The sequence below is a fragment of the Balaenoptera physalus genome, assembly GCF_965194825.1.
Source record: "Balaenoptera physalus genome assembly, chromosome: 7".
NCBI classification, from domain to species: Eukaryota; Metazoa; Chordata; class Mammalia; order Artiodactyla; family Balaenopteridae; genus Balaenoptera; species Balaenoptera physalus.
Window position 1 is genome coordinate 71,191,599 of NC_138886.1, and position 16,298 is coordinate 71,207,896.

The window sequence follows — 16,298 nt, forward strand, 5'->3', positions numbered from 1 at the left end:
TAAGGAGTAGCTGTAATCACATGTGCCTTTGTTATTAGATAATTCATCACACTGCTAATGGTCAATACTCCAAGTTGTAAATATAAGAAGCAATTAGATATTCACTAAGATAATTGTTGTTTGCTATTGTGTTGTATATATTTTGGATATTAACCTCTTATCAGATATATAATTTGTAAATATTTTCTCCCATTCCTTAGGACTGCCATAGATTGCTTTTGCCCTCTGTTGATTGTTTATTTTGCTGTGCAGAAGCATTTTAGTTTTGTGTAGTCCCAGTTTTTTATTTTTGCCTTTTGTGCTTTTGGTGTCCAAGACCAATGTAAAGGATCATTTCCCCTTAAGTTTCTCCTAGGAGTTTTACAGTTTCAGTTTCAGATCTTACATTTAAGTCTTTAATCCATTTTTAGTTAACTTTTGTGAGTGGTGTAAGATAGGGGTCTGGTTTTATTCTTTTGCATGTGGATATCCAGTTATCCCAGCATGATTTATTGAAAGGACTCTCGTTTCTTGGCTCCCTTGTCAAATATTATTTAACCATATATGCATGAGTTTATTTCAGGCTCTTGATTCTGTTCCAATGCTCTACATGTCTATTTTTATGCCAGTACCATACTGCTTTGGTTACAATAGCTTTGTAGTATAGTTTGAAATCAGGAAGTGTGATGCCTCTGGCTTTGTTCTTCTTTCTTAAGATTGCTTTGGGTATTTGGGGTCTTTGGTAGTTCCATACAAATTTTAAGATTGCTTTTTCTATTTCTGTGAAAAATGCCATTGGAATTTTGATAAAGATTGCTTTGAATCTATAGATACCTTTGGGTAGTGTGGACATTTTAACAGTATTATTTCTTGTGATTCATGAACATGGGATATTGTTCCATTTATTTGTGTCTTTTCTGAGTTTCTTTCTTCAGTGTCTTATAGTTTTCTTTGTACAGATCTTTCATTTCCTTGGATAAACTTATACCTAAGTATTTTATTGTATTTGATGCTCGTGTGAATGGTATTGTTTTCCTTATTTCTTTTTTTTTTTTTTTTGATAATTCATTAGTGTATAGAAACACAACTGATTTTTGTATGTTGATTTTGTATCCTTTACTGAATTCATTTGTTAGTTTTAACAGTTTTTTTGTGGAGTCTTTAGGGTTTTCTGTATATAAGATTATGTCATCTGCAAACAGAGAAAATTTTACTTCTTCATTTTTGATTTGGAGACCATTTATTTCTTTTCCTTGCCTAATTGCTCTGGCTAGGACTTCCAGTATTATGCTGAAAGTAAGGGGTGAAAGTGGGCACCCTTGTCTTGATCGTGATCTTACAGGAAAAGCTTTCAACTTACCATTGAATATGATGTCAGCTGTGGGTTTATCATATATGGACTTTACTGTGTTGAGGTATGTTCTCTCCATACCCAATTTGTTGACTTTTTATCATGCAAGAATGCTGTATTTTGTCAAATGCTCTTTCTGCATCTATTGAAATAATCATATGATTTTTATCCTTCCTTTTGTTAATGTAGTATATCACATTTATTGATTCACATGTGTTGAACCTTCCTTGCATCCTAGGTATAAATCCCATTTTATCAAGGTGTATGATCCTTTTAATGTGCTATTGAATTCAATTTGCTAGTATTTTCTTGAGAACTTTTGCATCTATATTCAGCAGGAATATTGGCCTGTAGTTTTCTTTTAGTGTCCTTATCTGGCTTTCATATCAGGGTAATGCTGGCCTTGTAAAATGAGATTGGGAGTGTTTCCTAAGAGAGTTGATCTTAAGCATTCTCACCACATACAAAGGACATTTATAACGAAGTGAAGTGATGGATATGTTAATTAGCTTGATTGTTATAATCATTTCATAGTGTATACATATAGCAAAACCGCATTGTACACCTTAAATATATAGAATCTTTGTCAAGTATACTTCAATAGAGCTGGATACAAATAATAAATAATTGTTAAATAAAAATTAATGCAACATTAAGCATAAAATAAATCATGTTTAAAAATGGAAAATACATTATCTTGAAATTGCCAGACATATTAAATTAAATAAATGGTATTTTTTTCTTAAAAAAGTGGAGATAGCAGTTTGAATCTGCATCTAGGATAACATAAAAAGCTATCATAACAATTTTGTGTAATTATGACTCATGTTCCTCTTCCAAGCTTGCTTGAACTGTGTTTCACATGTCAGTATATGTCATTAACTGGTCATAAACACTAGAAATCTAAGAATTATATTCAACTGACTACTGCTTATGTCTAAGTCACCACTCCAAGTTTGCCATCCAGTGCTCCTAATTTTAACTCAAAAAAATTTTCACATCAGTTCCTGGCCTTTTCTGTTCCTCACTCTCACTGTCTTAGTTCAGTGTGTTATCTCAATGCACTGGTCTTTTAACCAGTCTCCTTAACTCTACTCTATTAAACTCCATCTTACAGTCAACACTGCTCCTAGAATAGCCGTTCTAAAATACAGAATTAATTTTTTTGATTATCAACTTTGATGACTTCCCATTGTGCACAGAATCAGGTTGAAACCTGATTGGATACCAAGCTCCTGAATCCTGAAGGCTTGAATACCAAGGCTTCCTTCCCATGGTCATCAACTACCAGGCCCTTCCATGGACATTACAATTCAGTTTTATTTCTCTGAACATACTTTATAATTTCTTCTCTTTAGCCTTTGGATTTGCCTTTTATTTTTCCTGGATTGACTTTTCTTTTCTTCCCTCAGAGAATTCAGACCCATCCTTCAAAACACTCTAAAACATTAACTCCATATAGATTGTCTTCATGATTCCCTCAGACAGAAGAACCAGTCAACTAGTCTCCTGGATTTAATTTATATGCCTTTATTTTAAGCTTTGTTTGTTTTTTTTTAAAATAGTAATCTTTTATTTATTTATTTATTTTTATGTTTATTTTTGGCTGTGTTGGGTCTTCGTTTCTGTGCGAGGGCTTTCTCTAGTTGCGCAAGTGGGGGCCACTCTTCATCGCGGTGCGCGGGCCTCTTTCACTATCGCAGCCTCTCTTGTTGCGGAGCACAGGCTCCAGACGCGCAGGCTCAGTAGTTGTGGTTCACGGGCCTAGTTGCTCCGCGGCATGTGGGATCTTCCCAGACCAGGGCTCGAACCCGTGTCCCTTGCATTAGCAGGCAGATTCTCAACCACTGTGCCACCAGGGAAGCCCTTTAAACTTTGTTTTTGAAAAAATGTTTGCTACACCATAAGAATGAGCTCCCTGAGAGAAGGGACTAGGTTTTATTTTTTAAAATGCCTCATTATGTAGCATAAAGCTTGACACATGGTGAATGTTCAGTAAGCATTTGCTGGTTAGATGGATGGGTGAATGAAAATCAATCAAAATTGTTAAGCACTAGATAAAGTTATAAAGTAAACAGCAGGACTTACACCCCTCGGTAAGCACATAGGGATTTTATGCTGCTTTCTAACCAGTCTTGGTATCACCCAAGTCTCTCCTCTTTGGTGGAGAACTCAAGAGTCCAGAACTTTGATAGTTCTTCGTTCTCTAAAAGTTAATGTCCTTGTGCATTAGTTCACTCATCTATAAAATGTTTAATTATAGAACCCACCTCATAACATTTTGGTAAAGATGAAATGAGTTAATGCATGTGAAGCAACCAAAATTATTTCTGGCATGGCACTCAAATGCATTTTATTAGTTTTTAATTATTATAATGATTGCTTATGGTTTCAATTACCTAGGCCTTTGTTGATCAGTGACTTGTGGGTCTTCAAATGCACCTCTACTGAAGTCTTAATGATTGAGAATAATATGGGGTTCTTTATTTCTTCATGAAAATGTATGATTTTACATAACTTTAATAGGACATGCCAAAGAAATGGTTTATGTGTGAGAATTTTGAGCACTATGATGGCTTTTAGGTAAGATAACTGAATGGGTCTTTTTCCACCAAATCACAATTTCCAACTTTAAGTATTTATTGAAGAGTCTCTCTTCACCCTGTATGATGCTGCATACATACTGAGGGCTATGAGGGAAGAATGAAAGAAAAAGATAAGACTTTATTAAACACAGTGGAAACAATTTTTAATCTAATAAACATAATGTATTTTGTGGAAGATTGGACTTTAAATATTATAGAAATTCAGAGAGCACATATAGTGGGTTTGGGATAATCATAAAAAGCTTTTTGGAGAGAGAACCATGATTGATAGGTAGGTTAGGATGAGAAGATAAGAAACACAGAGAAAAGAAAAGGCACAATATCAATTTGAGAGGACACTTGTCTGTCTATTAAATGACAAGAATGAGCACTGCTGCCAGTGGAATCTCCTAGGGTGCATTTGAGTTCCTATTCCTTATCCAAAAGTCTCAAGATGTAATACCAGTTCTTACCAAGTATCAAATATTGGTTACTGCACTAGGACTACAGAAGGGGAAAACCTCATGTAAAGAATGTTATACAGAAGATAGATTCATGTTTTATTGGTGGTGGGCAGACTGGGTAGGAGGAAAGGGATGAAGATTTGATAATTTGTCTTCAGAGTCACCTTCAAACTCTGAAATGATGTTTTTGATAATGAAAGTTAGTTTTCAGTACTATGCATTGATTTTTCTGGACATATATTGCATTTTTACCTACAGTTCAAAAGAGTCTTCATGTGTTCTTTGTTAGGACTTTTATCTTTTTTATTCCCTAAGGAAAATCTATCAGTACAAAATGACTCTGGAAATGAGCATTTATTTGTAAAGGATTACTGAGCAACTGGGGTGAATGGTCCTTTTTTATGTCTGTAGTTCTTGGAAAGCTTTTAATTATTAGGAAATGCCCTGGGTTTCCATAATTATTGTTGAAAAAAATTGGTTTTCTGGATATATTAATGGCTGAAAAAATCATCTAAGTCTTCTATAATTTGACCACATATATCATTCTGTGTATAGTGGGCACTTTCCCTCATCAATGTAAAGAATGTCTTTGATGATGTAATGGCAAAATCTCATTGCATCATATTCTTCCTTTCAAATGACATTCTGATTTTCTTTTGAACGTTCTTATTAGCTTAGGAATTAGCATAAACTGGTAGTCTTATATCAGGCATCTGAAAAATCTACTGTATCATGACTATTATAGGTTAGATCAAGCAGGACATGGCATATGGCCCACTGTCAGAGAGAAGCCTGTCACTTTATAGAATCTTTATATTAAAAAAAAGAACTAGGGCTTCCCTGGTGGTGTAGTGGTTGAGAGTCTGCCTGCCAGTGCAGGGGACACGGGTTCGACCCCTGGTCTGGGAGGATCCCGCGTGCCGCGGAGCAACTGGGCCCGTGAGCCACAATTGCTGAGCCTGCGCGTCTGGAGCCTGTGCTCCGCAACAGAGACCACGATAGTGAGAGGCCCGCGCACCGCGATGAAGAGTGGCCCCCACTTGCCGCAACAAGAGAAAGCCCTCGCATAGAAACGAAGACCCAATGCAGCCATAAATAAATAAATAAATAAAAATTTAAAAAAAAAAAAAAAAAAAGAAAAATATCCCCCAGGAATCTGAAAAACAAAGACTAGATTCCAGAATAATTACTGTGAATGTACAGGGAGCATATCTCTTTTAAAAAAAAAAAAAAAAAAAAAAAGAACTATAAATATAATGCTGCTCAGTTCTCTGCACTAGAACATGGGCTTTGAGCTGTTTTTATAATTATATATTCAATAGAAGACTGTTGAAGGGCACAGGTTTGCAAGTCTGGCAGCCCTGGGTTTGAGTCCTATTTTCACTCATACTGAGCTGTAGTCTCTCAGCCTCCTCATCTGTAAAATAGGATTAAATAAGCCAATGTATATAAAATGCTTAGTAAATAGCATTAGTCCGGGTAGGGGGAATGACATACAGTGATCTCTGTCTACATACTCATAATTTATCTTGTGATTAATGGAAACCACTTATAAAATAAAATACTTTCCCCCAAACTCTTTTATTCATTTGATCCTCAGGGCCTGAACTCAATGAGTAGAGTGGAAATACAACTGGCGAAACTCTAAAAGAAAGGCCTAATTGATGAATTCTGGTGTTCCCATTTGAGACCTCTTCACCATGCCAACAGGAGAGAGACACCTTCATTGTTTGTACCACTGATGTACCCCTTTCACTCCTGTATACCATGTGGTCAAAAGCCCCATGGAAATGGGTTTCTAGTTATTAGAATTCAATGATTTTGGAACATGATTAATTTCTTCTCTATGTCCCTGTCAGTAAAATTGAAATAATAATATTTACACTACCTACAACAGCATGGGCATAAAGATAAAACGTAATTATATTAGTAATAGAAAACACAGTTGGAATGCTTACTCTGTGCCAGCTATTGTTCTGAGTGCTCTGCATATATTAACCCATCTATTCTTCTAAAAACTTTTTAGAAGAAAGGTGGGCACTACTATACATCCCAATAGGGCAGTTGCAGCATCTTCCGTTTTTAATTTGTCCTATACGTTCCAATGAAGAATCTACACATTTAGCTGTTTATACACAAAAGTTATGTAACTTAATGATAGAGCTGGAATATGGATTGAGGTAGTCTGGCTCTACACGATACCAACACCTCAGAGATTTTGACAGCATTTTGCATGCAGTAAATAACAAAGGACTGGAATGATCACACATACTTTGGCTATCTAACTGTGGATAAGAGGAGTCTAAGTGGATTGGAGAGTCCCACTTGGAACCAGCAAGGGAAGGAACCAAAAGCTGGTTTTACTTTGTAATAGGCATTTGAGGAAGTCTATGAAATGCAGTTGTTTTAAGAATAAAATGGGAGGAATGTGGAATTGACAACCAATTTTTCTATGTAGTGGAACTGGTTGAATAATGTTTCCATTTATTCATTTATTCACCAATTTCACTATCAGGCATTATGCTAACAGTTGGTAACATGGAGATGAAAAAGATGCACTTTTGGGGACTTCCCTGGTGGCGCAGTGGTTAAGAATCCGCCTGCCAATGCAGGAGACATGGGTTCGATCCCTGGTCTGGAAAGATCCCAAATGCCGCGGAGCAGCTAAGCCCGTGCGCCACAACTACTGAGCCTGTGCTCTAGAGCCTGCAAGCCACAACTACTGAGCCCTCGTGCCACAACTACTGAAGCCCGCACGCCTAAAGCCCGTGCTGTGCAACAAGAGAAGCCACCGCAATGAGAAGCACGCCCACCGCAACAAAGAGTAGCCCCCGCTCTCTGCAACTAGAGAAAGCCCGCGTGCAGCAACAAAGACCCAACGCAGCCAAAAATAAATAAATAAAATAAATAAATTTATTTAAAAAAAAAAGAAAAAGATGCAGGTTTTTTTTTTGTTTTAAAGTGTCCACTGTCATGTGGAAGACAACAGGTGTTGGTTGTCATTCTGCCATCTATTATTAGAATGAACTTGAGTCACTCAATTGCTATGATACTCTATTCCCTCATTTATAAATGAGGATAAATATCCTGCATTTCTGTGAATATTAGAGATGGGCTGTAATAAGTAGTCACTGAATAAATAGCTGTTAAAATGTTGTATGGGTGGAGCATGTAGGGAGTTGAAGTTATAGAACCAAATTGCACACCCTAGTAAGGGTCACAGGGAATCACTGAAGGATATTTAGCAGGGACATGGCATGATCAGGTTTTCATATTGAAAGGTTTCACCTTGGTAGCAGGAAGGAGGTTGAGCAGCACAGGGACTAACCTGAAGGATAGGAAATTCATGAGGAAAGTATTGAAATAGAGGATGAGGGCTTACAAGGTAAAGAGAGGCTGTGAACTTGGAACAGAGAGAAGATAGAACAGATTTCCCTATATCTTAAATAGTGTTATTTTATGGGATTTAAAAATGGAATCTTAGGGAAAACAAAGCATTAAGACAAGTATTTTTTGCAGACAAATCCTCTTTAAAACATCTCTTGGTTTTGAGGCAGAAGAAAGATAGGTTTTCTGGATGTTAATTTTCTGCCTTTCAGCTCTCTCCATCTCCCCTTCCCAAGGGTCAGTAGGGATCACTTTCCTTTGGGCATTGGCACCCTTCCTCAACTCCTTTCTAGCACATATATCACCACACTGCACTTTAGACGGTCTCCCCGAACAGATGAAGAGCTCAAAGAATGAAGAGTGTCTTTTTCTGAATGCCCAATACTTAGATAATGTCTGGCATAGAGCAGGTATTCAGTAAATGTTTGTTGAATAAATGAATGAGTAAACAAGTAAGAGCATAGTAGTTTAGCGTAAGATCCCTGAAGTAGGCCTGATAGCTTTTGAATCCTGATTCCACCACCAATTACTAGCAAGATAACAACCTTCTAAGCCTGTTTACTCATTGATTAAATGGAAATTCCAATATCCTAGTGTTGCAGTGAAGTTAAATGGCACAAATATATGCAAAGTGCTTAACCTACTCCCTGACACACATTTATTTAATTAAACGAGAGCTGTCACTATTACTATCAATATTACTATCTTGAAGACAACTAGAATCTTAATTCCTAACAATTTTCCTCCATCCCTGTACTTTCTGCTGCTCAATATAACCCTGATTTTAAAAATCAAATTGATTGAACCAGATGATTCTATTAACTAAACATGCTAAACAGTAGGATAGATTGATTATTCTTTTCTGTCATTATTCCAGCTTACTCCCTCACTTTCTGCCCCATGCAATCAAAGCCCTAGCATATATCTATATGTCTATATCTCTATAGGCCCACATATGAGATATATATATAATATACATACACACACACCTCCTACCTAACCTATTGTTCCATATATCATATAAAAGATATATATGTATATATACACATTGAGGAGATATATATGTGTATATATATATTATATAACCTATATGTCCTATATATCATATAACTCTGTAGCTATAGATATTTCCATGCCATAGAAAAGTATTAAAGAAGGAAGATCAGATCATTGGGAACCCAGAAACAGAAATAGCTTGACCTTTTCAAGGTAGTGAGGCAAGTAGTTGTCTGTGAAGAATTAGACCAATATAAACAGGAGTCACTGGGACAAATGGAAAGTAGATTTCACAGCTTTGTTTTCTTAACAACTGACCAAACATGAAAGATGAAACTCAATATGTGACAAAGACTCCCTTTTATACACTTTCTCTAGCACCTTCCATGTTTCCAAATAATTTGTTTGAGAAGCACACTTTGTGCTTTTTATTAAACGCATGATTGGGCTGGATTTCTCTGTATTAGGAGACTTAATTTGCCAGTGAACTATTGCTCAGGTTGGCCATCTGGAAAAATAAACTCCTCAACAGCCATGTAATTTGTCTTTTGTCTGGTTTCAGGCAGTGGATTTTGGGGGATTAGTATTGAGCAAATAGCAAGCAGACGGCTATCCTGGCTCCTTGAAGCCATCTCCCTTCTCCAAAGGGGCATCTTGCTAAGTTACAATTTAACAAACAGTCCTTTTATACATTATAGGAGTAGCAATACTCCCATAATGCCTTTGTCAACACTATGTATATATGAACCTAATTTAAAAAAACAAAACAAAACAGCTTTTCCTTTTTGACATGGGGAGGCAATGCCATGTGGACCAAAGCCTAAGGTCAGGAAAGCATATTGTCTGGAACACAGGCCAGCGCACCAGCTGTGCCCTTGCACCAGAAGGTGAGGGGGTGGCAGGAGGAGACCTTTCTCTCTCAGCTCAAATGCTAACCCCACACACCCCAACCCACCAAGGTACTAGGCTGGTTGTTTGGGAAATGTCATAGGAGACGATCCCCATATTTGACCAAAACTAATTGTATTTTTTCCCCCAAAGCTTAAATACCAGGTCACCTTTATTAGACCTCAGCATGTAAGAAGTAGGGCTTGGCAAGCCAATGTCAAAAACCTGTGTTCACTCAGAAGAACACCACAGTTCCTGATAGCTTGCACTTGTTACAGTTCCAGGTACAGTTACATAACCACTCTCCCCTTTCCTTTTCTCCATAAGAAAACAATTAGAGGGACACCCAAGTTGTGGTTAAACTATGGGCTAAGCATTCAGATAGACTTGTTTTTTCCTGGCCTGATTCTGTGACTTATTAGCTAAGTAACCTTGGCTGAATTACTTAACCTCCTAAGCCTCAGCTTTTCCTCACATATAATGGGGATAACATAATAGTCATAGACTTATGGTGATTCATGGGCTTATGGTGATTCCATGAGATAATGTAGACAAGTGAAGGTGCTACCATAGGTTTGGCAAAAGTACTCAACACATTTAAAAAATAAAATTAATTAGGACAAATGTACACTTGTTAGGCTCATACCACATACTTCCACACACTGTGTTAGGTTTTGAATATAATAATTATACTTACTTTTTACAGTTGCATTCTGTGCCAAGAACTAGGACAAGGACAGCTACTATTTCTATGGTATAGGAATTGTTGAAACTCAGAGGAGTTATCTAGTATTTCCAAGTTCATTTGTGGAGTCAGGTTTTAAATTAGGATGCTCAGACTTTTTGTGTGTACCAAATTGCTAAAATCCTGATTACAGGGGGAAAATGTAAAACTTCATTCAGTTGCCTTAGTGTTTAAGCAGTAACTTACTAATTTTATACTATTTCTCACAATCTTCATAGAACAGTGGCCACAAGTGGGAAGTGCCTTCGCCTAACTCTGTTAGGCTGTTAGGCTCTGTTATGCTTAATGGCTTTATCCAAGACTAGTGCAAAAGAAACCAGTTCCTTCAGATATCCTGTTAAGAAGATTTACCATCAAAGTGAAAAGCTACTGTGTTCTCCAACTCTGTATTAGTTTGCTAGGGCTGCTATAATAAAGTACCACAAACTGATGGCTTAAACAGCAGAAATTTATTGTCTTTCTGTTCTGGAGACTAGACATCTGAAATAGAGATGTTGGCAGGATTGGTTTCTTCTTAGGGCAGTGAGGGAGACATCTGTTGCAAGTCATTCTCTTAGGCTGTCTTCTCCCTATGTCTCTACATCCCTGTGTCTCTCCCCTTTATGTATATCTCTGTGTCCATGTTTCCTCTTTTTCTAAAAACACCCATCTTATGGTATTAGAGCCCACCCTAATCAACTCACTTTATTTAACTTGATTACCTCTGTAAAGACTCTGCCCTCCAAATAAGGTCAAATTCTGAGCTACTGGGGTAAGGTTAGGATTTCTACATCTGAATTTAGGGCTAGGGGTGGCACAGTTCAACCCATAACAAGCTCATTAGTGAGAATATGCCTTGTCTGCTGCAGAGTTTAATAAGTATGTGTTGAATTAGAATGCACACCATCAGCCTCAATCTATAATCTCAGGGCCTTTTTTTAAAAATTGTTTTCACTCTCTTTCTCTGTTACCTACCATCCCACCAAACCCACCAAACTTTAGTCCTTTCTATGCAAATTCTTTTTATTTGACACTTTTCATTTTCCTTTATGTCTTTTTAGGGAAAGCCCTGGATATGCTCTTAACAGAAAATATAATTCTGTAGTAGAAAATGTTGCTTGCTTACCCTGAAGTCATTCTCCCCGAAAGGTTCTTTCTTATTGTGACAACTTGCCCCCAAAATGCCAGATAAATATTTCCCTTTCTTTTCATAGTTTTGTTTTGTTTTTTACAGCTAAAGGCAAAATGTCTCAACCTTAGCACTATTGACATTTTGGGCCAGATAATTCTTTGTTGTCAAAGGCTGTCCTGTGTGTTGTAGGATGTTTAGCACCATCCCTGGCCTCTGCTCAGATTCCAGTTTCACTAGCCTAGTTATGATAAAAGTGTACCCAGACATTGACAAATGTCCCTTGAAAGGAGAGCAGAATCACCCCTTTCTGAGAACCACTGAGCTAGAGTAGGCTTATAAGGCAAAGTATGGCAGATGGTAGGCACCCAAGAAATGATATTTTCGTTTCCTAACATTTCCATGACTTTGGATATTCTCTAAATCTGTTTCAGCCTTCTTTCTTTTCAATAAATGTTGGCCACTAAAAACGAATAACATCTTAGAGTTTCAACTTCATCCAGGATGTGTCCTAAAGATGTCCTGTTAATCTCTCCAGGTCTTCCGAATGCCCTACTAGACATTTCTTTTAGATTGTCTAACCATCACCGTACAATAAGCATGCCTAAATGAAACTCACAATTTTACGCACTCAAAACACTTCCTTTCCTCATTTCACTATTTTAAATAATAGACTCACTTTTCCTAGCCACATAAACTTGTGAGGTGTAAGTGCATGCAGCCTCTTAAGCACTGTTGCCTCTGGTGGACCTAAGTTCATATTCTACCACTTATTATGGGCAAGTCATATAAACTCTGAACCCATTCACACATATATAAGTGTAGTTTTGAGGCATAGAAATGGTATGAAAATGACATAATTATTAGGGTCTTAATAAATGTCAGATAGCATTGTTTTATTAGGAATAATGAGGTAAACAATTTTATACAGGATAATTTCCTGCTTACCATCTAAAAGCTTATGTAATGAGTAAGTTACATTAAAAAAACATCAAAGTAGGTACATAAATGAAATGGGATCCTAGAGGAAGAATGAAAAACATTAACATTAAATATATGCATAATAACATGTACTGGTTATTTATCATGTATTTACCATATGTCAGGAACAATCTGAACTTTCAAGTATAGTATATTGAGGCCTTTCTGAGGAAGTAGAAATAGTACTAAATTGAGGAGCATCCCTAGCTCTCATACTTAGTAGTTATGCAACCTTAGGCTCATTGCTTCTTTATATGTCTTAGCTCATTGTCCACAAAAATTGGATAATATCCCTACCTCATTGGGTTGTGGCTGTGATGAAAACACTGGAAGGACAAAGTGTTTTGCATGGAATCAGTGACAATCCTCTTTTAGCTAAATGGTATCCTGGCTGTGATTCAGAGATTTCCCCAAACCATGTTGTGACAGAGGGCTCAAACACTTGATAATGCCTAATTCATCAGTAAGGTGGTCACTATATCACGTTAGCCTAGACTAGAGAATCTTAAAATATCAATGGAATGCAAGAAGGTGCTTTTTTCAGAGTGGTTAATATTAGTTCTAGGGTTTTGTTGGAGGCAAATGTGCACTCAAGATAATTCATAGATTTTCTAGGAAAATTCTAAGTACTGTAAAAGCTGACTCTTCTTCCTAATAAAGTGAGCATAGGTCAGCTGAAGCCCAAGTTCACACATTCTACACCTTTGTTACTCCTTGTCCTTCACTGGCATTAGTGCTAATTTGGGTGATGGAACACCTGATATTTCTTGCCATTGCACTTGTCCAGAATTTTGGTGCCATTAGATACTTCTAGTATGTAGTATGATAAGTTCCATGTAGGTGGAAAAACTCTTCTCCTGTGAATTGTGTGTCAACTGTAAGGAAGGAAAAAGAATGTTCCCTCTACCTTTCTGAGTTCTTAGCTGAGACCCCTGTAATAAAAGACATATTAACAGGAGAAAAAACAAACAGAAGTTTATTAATATGTATACCTCATCTATATATGGGAACTATACAGGGAAAAATGAGTAAATCCCTGAGGTGGCTTAGAATTCAGGCTTAAATATTATCTTAATAGATAAAAGGGAGGGGGGGATGCAGGCCTCTTAGCGGAGAGTGAATGATTTGTAGGAAAGTTGAATGAGCCCTTAGAAGAATGGGCCCTCCTTAGATAGGAGGTATGATGGTTTGTGACAAAGTTTGTCTGGGTGTGATGTCGACTTCTAGTGTCCTCACTGGTGACAAGAGTCAGTCTTCCCTGGTTGATGAATCTCCCTGGGAGGGGATTTATGATAACTGGGTTCCTTTTGGAGGATCTGTCTTTAGGCAGATAAGGTGAGTTCAGAGAAAGCCTCTCTCTGCATTTGCTGTTTTTCAAGTGCCTACAGCTCAAAATGATCAATATGTCAAAGCAGAATATTTTGGGGTGGCATGTCCTGAACTCCTACAGTTATATTTTGGAGAGGCATATTCTGCCATCCTTCACAGTTTTCCTATGTTAAATTCAGAAACTAGGATAATTGGTGAGCTACTTGTCCGCTCTGAAACTATGTGTTCTCCAGGAAGAGAGGCTAATATCTGCAGCTCAGGAGGCCTAATAACCTAACTACAGAATCTCTACAACACACACCAGACACAATGCCTGCTGACTTTTCTAAATCCAGGAGGCGGTATTGGCCTCTCACATATTGTGCTACAAAGGACCCTTAGAAGTCCCCATCTTTTGTTTGAAAAGCAAGAGAATGACGTGGTGTTATTGCTCCACAAGCCCCTAGTGCCCTTGGAGTGAATCTTCAGAGGATTCTCTGGGAGGAAAACTTCATCCTGAGGTTCGAAAAAGAATTTCTAGAGGGAGTAAGATTTGTTTAAATCTGTACACTGATTGATTTCTCAAATGGCACTGGGAGTTGGGGGTTGATGGGTAGCAAGGAGTGGGGAGAATGAAAAGGCTGCCTTTCTTATTACATGCTAAAACCTGTCACTTAAGGGCACGTGCCTTAATTTTTTCTCTTTCATGCATGGGTGCCCTGTTTGCTAAAGGGGTTGTGAAAAGTTTCCAAGGGATAAATTCAACTGTTTATGAGAATCATTACGTGGTTCTGTGTTTATTTTCCTGGCACTCTCCATGATCTATGATTTGGAGCTGAACAGCTGTTTTCTGGTGCTTGTAAATAAAAGTATTTAAATATGTCTTAAACACATTGTTTAGAAAGTGTACCCAAAACAGGCTGCCTTTCTAGTATTAGGGAACCTATAAGAAGGAAAGGAAATGTTATCATTTGACTACTGCTAACATTTATTGTGTGACTGGTATAGTGTTACAGTCTCTTAGGGCTGGTTATAAAGATGGTATTTAAGTGGGTGGTTCCTGCAGGCTTCCGACCAACTTAGAAGCATTTCTCTTTCTCAGGTTTCAGCTACTACCTCCCCTAAGTGGGAGCTGGAAAAGCCAAATAAGAAGACCTTTGAAGCCACACAATGTCTGGTCTGTTTTGGCTGTGTCGTAATATAACTGACATTATAGCAGAGTGCAGGATAATTCATGTCAGAACAATACAAGCCCTCATTTCCTTTATAACAGGGAACAGAATGTGCACTGCCACACTTCTGGGCAACTATTTGCTCCCTGACTAGAGAAGATGATGGCTGAGTCAACCGTTGACCTGAAAGTGCTACCAAAATGGCTATAGCACAGTAACAGTTTATCAAAACAACATTAAAAAGCTGAGCCTTTTAATTCAAATGGGTATACTCTGATGTTCCTCTTTTCCTTCACCCATGCTCCCAGAAGCCTATCTCATGGATCCTGAGGACATTCAGTCTGGTTCTCCAACATGTGTGTGACTGGAAAGCCAAAGCCTAGTCATCATTGTACTGGGTAAGCAGGACTAAGACTTACCTATTAAGTACTCATCTGTGTGGAGCTGAGAAGCCATTGCTCTCCCATAGTCTTTGAAAAAGAGCATCTCTATATCCCTCTGGTTACTTGGCAAAGGAAAGACAACAAAAGAAGTCAGGATTGCCACATTGTTGTATAAGGACAAAAATGATTGTTAGGGCATCGCTGTGGATTTGTGGAATAAAAGTGTACAGACCCGATGACCTCTCTAATAAACTTGCTTAAACTCCTGAGGTTGCCAAGGGCTCCCTTTCTTTTAAACCGAGGCTTTTGACTTTGAATCATTTAGCTGGGGTGCAGACTACTCTACATGGTTCAGTCTTGGAGATTCCTGATACATCCTGAAGGCATCAGATTACCTTACATCCAGAACTATTTGCCAAGATGTGAAGGAAAATTTGCTTAATGAAGGTAACCATTTTGGGGCCTCTGCATCCAGCCTCATTTCAGACTTTTGTCTAAGACTGCAAAATGTCAAATGCTAGGCTGACCATGTATTGTGATAAGACCTGACTGAACCCTTTAATTCAAAAGGGTGAGCTGAAAAGAAAGACTCCAGGGGAAATCTTCACTTCCTCAAATCTATTTGAAGGCTGAGAGGGATCAAGGGAAATTGCAATAGCTTGGAAACTAGTCCCCAGGACAACAATGAATAAAGCCTGGAAGAAAAGAAAGGAAGCCTTGATGATTAGCTCCCCCTGTGGAGAGAGTCTCTGCCACTTGGCTCCCTTTGATGAGATTACAGACTTCTGAAACTTGTTCCCACAAGGAAGGTAGACATGTTGAAAGAACATCCTTCTAAGTAGGCAGGGAACACATTCCTTCACTCTTGGGAAAGTATACTGTTTTGCTCTCTGGAATGACTTAATCATGTTTTCAGCCCTGAGACCACAGCTTTGCTTCAAGAGGTTCTGA

The 16,298-nt window shown here is 37.8% G+C and overlaps 1 long non-coding RNA gene across 1 annotated transcript in view; it reads left to right on the forward strand.

The window, feature by feature from the left end:
* Positions 1-16,298, forward strand: part of LOC309664780 — a 160,508-nt gene that overhangs the window by 126,743 nt on the left and 17,467 nt on the right. The window contains exon 2 of the long non-coding RNA XR_014266038.1: positions 15,273-15,362. This is a non-coding gene — a long non-coding RNA (uncharacterized lncRNA). The remainder of the gene's footprint in view (positions 1-15,272; positions 15,363-16,298) is intronic.